The sequence below is a fragment of the Puma concolor genome, chromosome E4, assembly GCF_028749965.1.
Source record: "Puma concolor isolate L17-30 chromosome E4, mPumCon1.1.hap2, whole genome shotgun sequence".
Lineage (NCBI taxonomy): Eukaryota > Metazoa > Chordata > Mammalia > Carnivora > Felidae > Puma > Puma concolor.
The window spans coordinates 64,610,698-64,620,102 of record NC_141683.1 but is presented as its reverse complement, the minus strand read 5'-3'; the positions used below and the strand labels follow the sequence as shown (position 1 = coordinate 64,620,102).

Here is a 9,405-nt window from a genome sequence, read left to right as displayed (position 1 = left end):
CCTAGTATCTCTGCCCTTTTACATAGGCCCAGGTTAAATTGGAGAAAATGTCATAGAAAAGAAACGATTGATAAGTCATCTGTATCTTTGTTTCTTTTACTATTGAATATCATGGATTACAAAAGCCACAGACCCTCCCTATGGAAACACAAATCCAATTAAACTGTCTATCCTCTCCACACATCAGGAAAGGTAGTTATTTGTGATTGGAACCTTACCAAAATGTGGCTGTGCTTCAACACAAAAACTCTGTTTTCATGCATCTCTCAAAGCTGCTTATAATGTTCTTAAGGAAAAGAATCCATATACAACTGTGAAACCGCATGTCCTGGAAAACATTCAGGAACCTTCTAATTTGGATCAGGAAGGAACACTGAAACAGTATCTCTGTCAAATAAACTCATCCATTCCGGAATCCTCAGCATTTCTTTTAGCCCTTTGATGAAGGTCGAGGAAGAATTCACTAATAAGCCATTTCCCTTGAAGACAGTTACTGACATCTTTCAATGTATCTGGTTCTTGGTTTTTGTCCATGAGGTGCACTCTGATACTGTCAGAGAATTCCTATTTGGTGAGTCCCTTTTGGAAAACTCAAAGGGCACTGACATCTTCAAAATTGTTAAAGGTATTTCTTTGCCAAACAAGGGTCTGCCGTAGACACAATATCTTGGTATTTGTTGAACTGATGAAGCACATGGTGTGTTTGGCATCAACCCACCTGGTTCTCTGGTAAACAAGGAGGCACAACATACCATTGTGTCTTGCTGCTTTTGACATTGGCATGTGCTCACATCTAAGACTTGGCCAATGATTTGAAAATCGTGCCCACCGCTGCATAACATTTGTCAATTTTATCAGCATCAGAGCCTTAAATTATCCATTAACTACGTGTAATGAAAAGATACAATCCAAGAGGCTCTGTCAGGGAAGTGAAAGAGAACATGACATTTATCCATACAAATTGAGTGACTTCCCCAAAGTCAAGTCTTGAAGTATTTGGTTGAACCTCAGGCAGAAGTTGTTTTGTAGCTACTTGCTTGCTTGCACTGAGAAGAAAGACAGGCTCTCTCCCAGAACATAAAGGAGATTGTTCATGGACATGATTTTATCTGGCAGATGTTTTTTCCATACTAATGACATCAGTCTTCCCATTGAAGGTCCATACTTTCATTTTGGGTGTCGCTACTCTGGAAGAAGAGAATGTGGGCAGACAGTTATGTCAACTTTCCAGTTCTGAAGGAAGTGTTTCTGTCACATGAAGTCAAAAGAGCAAACCCTATTAATGTCTCTGAAGGAAAACCATCTACTCTGTGGTAATCAGCCTCCAGAATGGTTGTTTATGAGTCTCACACCTTAGTATCATGCCCCTGTGTAACCCCTCTTAGAAGTAGGGGTGTTGAGGTAACCAATAGGATTTTACAGAAATGATACTATGTGATTTCTGGGGCTAGGTCATACAACGCATTCAGCTCCCAGATTCATTTATGTTGATTCTTATTAGCTTCCATTTTAAGTGTACTATTTTTGGAAAACCATACTCCCATTCTGGTGACCCATTTCTTCTTAGGCCTACAGCTCCCATGCATTGGGTACCTGGAACCCCCAAGAAGGAAATCAGAGTACCAGCAAAGGGCATTGGGAAACAACTATGTAACTTCAGCATCTGGCTCTACTTGGGGGATGGTGCCTAGTGACCCAGCATCATGAGAATATCTCTGACTTCTTTGGCATTGCCTAATTCTGCCTGTCCCTTGGTTTGGGAGAAAGTCTGTTTAAAAAGAATCGCTGAGATCAAGACTTAGTTAGGGTCAGGAGTTTAGATCTCTACTTTTTATGTAAAATGTAAACAAATTTCATGTAGGCATGAGGAGAATTTTTAATCTTCCCCCAGACTAAAAGGTATTTAGATATGTTCAAGCTTTGCATTTTATTTTTCTTTATTAATTAGTGGGGACATCTGCATTAACACAGGATCATTAATTTATGATCTAGTGAGTCTTTTCCACCTCTAACTTCCCTGATGAAAGAGAATGAGACAAAAAGGAACTGTTTGATCAAGACTTCTCCCACAGATTTAAAAGATGCCCTTGAATAACATTAAAGATATCAATTTGGCTGTTGTCTACCTAGTTTGCTGTGAGGCAAATATATTAACCAAAAATGGAGGCATTAAAACTCAGATTTTGGGGGTACCTGGGTGGCTCAGTTGGTTAGGCGTCTGACTTCAATTCAGGTCATGATCTTGAGGTCTGTGAGTTCCAGCCCTGCGTTGGGCTCTCTGCTGACAACTCAGAGCTTGGTGCCTGCTTTGGATTCTATGTCTCCCTCTCTCTCTGCTCCTCCCCAACTCTCACTCTGTCTCTCTCTCTCTCAAAAATAAAAAAAAATTAAAAAAATTAAAAATAAATAAAACTCGGATTTTGCATTACTACTTGCTAATCATTAACATGAAAGCATATTGCCATTCTCTCTAAATTCCAAATCAAACCAAATGTCAGCAATGCCAACCCAAGGTCTGCATTTCTTGAAAACAAAATCACAGCTTCCTCTGAGGCACCTCAGAAAACACAATTGAAATGATAAGTAGTTTGGTTACACTTACTCATTTCGGACACATCCTTATTCTTCCATATTCACTTTCTTCCCTGTCTGGGGTTGAGTCTTGGTGAGTTTTCCAGTATAATATTCCAGAAGCCGTCAGTATCATTGATTCTAAATAGAACCCTCAGAAGCAAAAAGATACATGTATCCCAGGTGTACTGGTTTCCTATTGCTGCCATAAAGTTAAGTTAGCATAAACTCCATGCTTTAAAACAATGTAAATTTGTTGTCTTATGGTTCTGGAGCACTGAGGTCAGACCTGGGTCTTACTAGGCTAACATCATAATGTCCACAGTGTTTTCTGTTCCTTTCCAGAGACTTTAGCAGACAGTCCATTTCCTTGCCTTTTCCAGTTTCCTTGACTTGAGACCCTCCTTCTCTATTTTCAAAGCCATCAATGGCAAGTAATGTCCTTCTCATACCTCATTACTCTGACCTACTTCCATAGCCACATCTACCTCTGACTCTTCTGCCTTCCCCTCCACAGTGAGAACTCCTGTGATCACATTAGGCCACCCAGATAATCCAGACTAATCTCCCCATCTCAAAATCCTTAACTTAGTCATATCTGCAAAGTCTTTTTTTTGCCATGGAAGGTAACATATTCACAGTTTCGGGGATTAGGATGTGGGCGTCTTGGGGGGGACATTAGCACAACAGTGTCTAAAAATAATATTGCAATGTTCAATCCTGAAAGATTGTGTTTTATAAATTTCAAGAAGCAAATGAATTTCCCAGGTCTGCACCCACTGAACTATCCTATAAGCAGACAATGGCAGCCAACAGCGGGGACATCTGCCTCCTTTGCAGTGAACTTCCCTCTGATAAGAAGATGACTAGGGAATGTGCAGTCCACGAAATGGCACATTCTAGAGAGGGGCCATGCTTCCACATGGTTGTTAGTGTTGCCGTTTTTAAGATTCCACCCCAGTATCAAGCATTAGTCCTTCCTGTAAGTGTTACTGTTATCTTGCGAAATTTTTATTTTTAAAAATATTTGTTCCAAAAGGAAGAAATACATGTCTTAAATTTGTCACATATGAAAGAAATAGGGAGGACAGCCAAGAGTTCCTTCCATTTGGCATTGTTCTAGTCCCTCTCCCCAAGAGGCAGGCGTATCATGGGTCCATATTTTGGAGATTATATTAACCATTTTGTCCCAATAGTTATTAATTATGGACTTGAGCAGGCTACACACTACCCAAGCATGCCCTTTTTCTACTAACACTTACAATGTGGTTTCATATGCAGATTCATAAGTGTTCTTATTTGCATGATACATAATTGGTATTTTAGAAAACTGGAACGGTTTCATGACTCTGACAGTGTGGTATATGCTCTGTAATTTAGTATATATATGAAAGTCATTCAATTGTGATCAGATTAGGAAAAGTAGATGAAAATGGAACAGCTACAATTACAAAGGGCATATGTTTGACCAGCCAAAAGTTTCTGTCAAATATAGATTCCGTATGTGAATGTAATATCCTGCAAAGACTACCTGGGATTCCAAATGTGAAATGAGATGAAACAGTGTCCATTTGGGCTTCTCAGATAGAAATCAGGGCAAACGTGAGTAAAGGAAGATTTATTTCCTTGCTGGGCAAATGGCACAGGTTCCCTTTTGATGGCCAAGTGTTTCCAACACAGTTTGAGTGAGTCCTGGTGTTACAGACTCCACCCTTGATCATAAACATACTTAAAGTTACACTAAGGATACACGTGAGACATGTGCAGTCCACATTTTTATTTCTATAAAAGTATCTTGGACAAACGAGAAGGAAAGACAAAGTGGTGGGGTTTTTTTTCAAAGCCTACAGGTGGTTTCAGTTACTCAATATGTTTGTCTAATTGCTCACATGTTACCTACACAATATTGAGAGCAGATAATTCTGCAAAGTTTCTTCATCAGCTTCTGAATGCTGCCTGCACCCTCGTTAGCATAAATCCCCCTTTTCTGCCTGCAAAAGCTGAAATATGCCGTGTTCTTGTCTTACCCTTTGCCATCCAGTCTTAAGAAGCTGGATCTGACAGGCATAGCGTTAAAAAAGGGGGGGGGGGGGGGCAGGGGACTACCACCAGCTGTTGCTAATAAAACAACTCCAGTCCCTGCATTGGTCGCTTCCTCCTCTAACTTCATATCCCCGCGGTGTTGGCAGTAATTGGGAGGGGGGTTACTGGGGCATTCCTCTCTCAAGGGAGACAATAAGAATATTAATATTAATGCAATGGCTGCTCCTTCAGATGGGAATGGATAAGATGAAATGATTTAGAGAAGGCTTGATCAATCATTCCATTTCTTGGCAAGAAAATGATGCCTTTTGCATTAAGAAAGAACATCTGGGTAGAATCACAGTGGTTAAAAGAATTGGGTGGTTGGCAACCAAAAATTCACTTCCTTGATAGAGTTTAGATTTTTCCTCCCTCTGGGACTTCTGGCCCTGCTGGGGGCAAAAGCAAAAGTTTGAAAGGCTTACTTGAAAATGTGTGCTTACATGTCAGCACTCTTTCTGTGACCTTGCTGCCTACTGATTTATTAGCAGGGTCTAAGAAGGCATCTGGGGTGGCCAGTCAACGTGTCGGATTCTGAAGAAAGGGTGGCCACACTGGGAGCATTTCTGACTCTGTGACCCCACATCTGGCCCACGAAGCTCCCTCTGCTCCCATGGCGGCTTGAGAAGTGTCTGCAAACCAAGACCTTTTTGGAGCAAACGTGGACAGATAGCCAAACCTTTCAAAGTCTGGGAGAGTCAAGAGGTTGCTGCTTGCTTGTGACCAGGGCATCAGCAAGGCTGTGGCACGAAAGGACCTTGCACACGGCAGATAGACACAGGTTTCCTAAGACATTAAATATTTCAAGGTCTCGCTACTGAAAGCACAAGTGGAGCCTTGTGTGGGAGACAAAGATGTGTGGCCTCAGGGAGGGGGTGGGGACACTCTGCTCCTTTTACTGTTCTCTCTCTGAATAGTGATGACCCAGCATGGAGACATTCGTGACCTGCATCCCCTCTGCCAGATGCTCGACAGCCATTAGTTAACTAGAGAAGCAGCCGTTCCCAGTGACACGCCAGCCAGGCGTCCACACTCCCGGCTTCAGGAGTCAGAGTGGGGGTACAGAGAAAGGTGGGGCTCATCAGGGCACAGTCAGCACAGGAAACAAATATGGAGGATTACAGGAAGGCAAAGGCACCGACCCAAGTCAAAATACAGAGGAGGTAGGTATTCAAAGAGACCTCATCTGCGTTTTAAAGATCACAGTCATATCCTAAGAGACATACCACATCTTCCCAAAGAGCATTCACTCACACAGAACTCACCACTGTCCCGAATCGTTGAGTGTATTTGCCATACCTTAATTATACAACCCCCTAACACACCCTTTGCTACCTGTAACGCAAGGCTTATCCCAGATCGATCCTCTCAGATGCCTGCAGAACCACCCGGGAATCGCGGTATCAGTTATGACTGTTCCTAACCCTCCCTCCCCTTTGTCTTATTCTTTACCTTTTTAGTGTTATTTTTTGACGCTGGGTGCTTGCAAAGTATTTAAAACATCACTAACGTCATCAAGGAGCACTTTCATCGGCATATTTGCACACAATGTGACATGCCTTATTACTTAAAAGGAAGTTTCTTGTTTTCTTCATTAGAACTATAAGCTCCATGATGTCACCGAGTCCCCAGTGCCTGGAACCATATCTGGCATATAGGTGCTTGATAAATACTTACCGGCTATATGGAGAATGAATGAATGAATGAATGAATGAATGAATATAAATCTATTCTCCACCCTCTCAGAGCACAGAGCCTAAGAAAGTATTACACATGTGACTAAAAACAGAAAGCTAATGTATAACCAGGCAATAAAATACCAAGTTCCATCTCATAAGGTGATCCATCATCTTTGTTCTGTTTTGGGGCCACAAGCAGGTGAGATGCTTCAAAGCCCTTCATGGAAACATGCATCCATACACGTGGTTTCTAAAGAAACACTATTCTACTCTTTAGTACATTATGTTATTGCTATGGAAACAGCGATATTTTAAAGAAGAACACTGGAACTTTCCAAATACAGTATTTATTCTTCTTGTACTAGCAAATAATGTGTTTCGCCTAAGAACTTGTTAGGTGGCCTGCAGCTAAATATAAAGGGACAGATTCTCATCATGTGTAAGTCTAGGGGAAAATGTGGACCACTGGCTTTTCAAGATACATTTTAAAATAAACTCAGCACAAAACCCTAGGCATAATTGGGGCTTTCAATGAAACACTTAATATGTTAGATTTGTTTTTTAGTTAGAAAAACTATTTATATTTGAGCCACAGAAAAACCCTCCGAAGGATGACAAGCTGTCATTGTCTTGGGATTTTCAGAGGACCAACCTCACTCAACCTTACTTTTGTTTATGACTATCAGTACCTCTGTAGTGCTCAGCTGGCTAATATGGCCTTAGCTTTCCAGGACTGGCATCACATCTTAACTAAAAGGTTATGAGAGAAAGCATAAACCCAGTGTGGGCTCTAATAGCACAAGAGAAAAGGAACCAAACAGGATCCGAAAAGTGTTATCAAAGGATCACTTAAGTCTAGCACACATGTGGAAGTACCGATTGATAATATCCACTTGTACAATTTTGCCTTCCTTACTGATCCATTTTTTAAAACAAAACCAGATGGACTCATTTTTAAAACCTCTCTTCCTGCTGATAAAAAAAAAATGAAAGCAATTTTTTAACAGGTATGATTCCAGCATTCTAGTGACCATAATTTCTACCTTGTATTATGTGCAAAATTGGTAGTGTGGTAGCATTTTCTTTTAGTTCAGGTAAGTTATCCATGCGCAAAGGTGGAACACACACACACACCCTTCTTTCCTGGTGATGGAAAGAACATAAACTTGTGCTCTACCATTGCTACCTGGGAGCTGTTTGCCCTGGAGCAAATTCCTACCTCCCTCAGCCTCACACAGTTCCCCACTTGCAGGGTCACCTAAATGAGAACACACAGAAAGATCCTAAAACAGCTCTCGGTAAACATTAATCTCTTCTCTTCCCTGATAATAAAGAATAACCATTACATTTCTCTTTATTGTTTTCAGCCCACTAAAGTGCAAATGTCTCTAAAGCTTCCAGGAGTTGAAAGATATTAGAATCATGTTTCCATGGACATAGTTCACTTAAAGCAAACAGTTCTCCCTTCAGTAATTTAGTTCAGACAAAACATAAACACTTACTCAACAAAATATATTGCTCACGTTATTCCAATTTGTACTTATGTGTCATCTTCTGTGTAAGAGCTCAAAGGGCACTACAAATAAAAAAATGCTTGCGATCTAGAAAGATATAGGTAAATTTATGTTGGATTGCTAAGGTGAACTGATAATAACAAATTAAGTCATCTGCACAAGATTTTGATACTATTTTGGTGACCTACCTGAGCAAATACAAAGCTTCGATATTCTGCCTATACTTTATGAATGACAGGTACTGCCAAGCGCCCACCACTCCCTTCCTCTGGGCCCTCACTGCTGTTTTGCTGTTTCACCTAGGTCCTCACACACATCCTTCAACATGACACCCCAAGCAGCCACCAACAAGCAGGCAGAGATAGTTTATCAGTTTAAATCCATCTGCCTTCCTTGAGTCAGATTATTTTCCAAGTTCTCTACATTGGGCCTGGGTGGCTCAGTCGGTGAAGCATCCGACTTCGGCTCAGGTCATAATCCCGCAGTTCATGAGTTCAAGCCCCACGTCAGGCTCTGTGCTGGCAGCTCAGAGCCTGGAGCCTGCTTTGGATTCTGTGTCTCCTTCTCTTTCTCTGCCCCGCTCTCTCTCTCTCCCAAAAATAAACAAACATTAAAAAAAAAAAAGAATGCGTTCTCATAAAGAAACACAGAGCTTTTTTTTTTTTTTTTTGCATACTTCTTTCTCATTATTTTTTGATGCCATTAAAATATATCTGTGAAAACTTATTTATTTGTCAGTCTTATCATTGGCCCTGGCACAATGAAATTCTCAATGCATTAATCTTCAGGGACAGAAAATTTTCCTGGAAATCCTCTCCCCTTCCTACTCAAAGAAAAGAAGATTCATCCACTGCTCCAAGACCCCCTTCCAACCCAGCGCTGACTCCATCTTTTACTTACCGTGTTTCGCCACTGATCTCATCTCTTTCTGCTTGCTGCATGACTTGGCCCCATTGTGCTTCCTCTGTCTGCCTCCTTTTCTTGGATCTTCCCCTGCTCAGACTTTTAGAAGAGATCACCATCCTGTCTGGCTCCACTGCAGGTGCATGATGCCCAATTTCAACCGGGCCCTCAGGACTGCTCAGCAACAAGAGCTTCTAAATCTTCATCAACCTTCTCAGTCTCCACGCCCTGGCTCCTTTGACTCAACAGATGCCAACCTGTCATAGAGAACACAGATGCCATTAGGGATGGGCTCCCCAGACCCCGTGAGCTCTGTCTGAGCCTCTGCATACATTCAAGCTTGGCTTGGCCTTACCTTCTCTCTGCACAATGCCCATCCCTCCCCTTGGCCCCATGCCCCTCACCTGATCCAGGACTCTCTGCCATTGTTTGCCTACCACTCCCTCAACACGCCTTTAAAATCTTTTCTTGGACAAATTCCTCCGCGCCTACACACTAGGTCAAGAGTATTCTTCACCGCAAATAAATAAGCAAAAAAGCAAGCACCACAAAGCACGTTCTCTTACCTGGAGCCTGATACTTGAGCTTCATTCCACCTCTGAGTGCTTTCTCTCATGCTTCCTCTGCCTGGGGTAAAATCCTACCTCTTTCTGTGC

At 41.7% G+C, this 9,405-nt stretch overlaps 1 long non-coding RNA gene across 1 annotated transcript; it reads right to left on the bottom strand.

Moving 5' to 3' along the window:
* Positions 1-2,608: 2,608 nt before the first annotated feature.
* Positions 2,609-9,023, bottom strand: LOC147572736 (uncharacterized). The gene is made up of 3 exons (XR_015245770.1): positions 8,747-9,023; positions 7,835-7,933; positions 2,609-2,712 (listed from the first exon to the last, which is right to left on the bottom strand). It is a non-coding gene; the product is annotated as an uncharacterized LOC147572736 (long non-coding RNA).
* Positions 9,024-9,405: the final 382 nt, after the last annotated feature.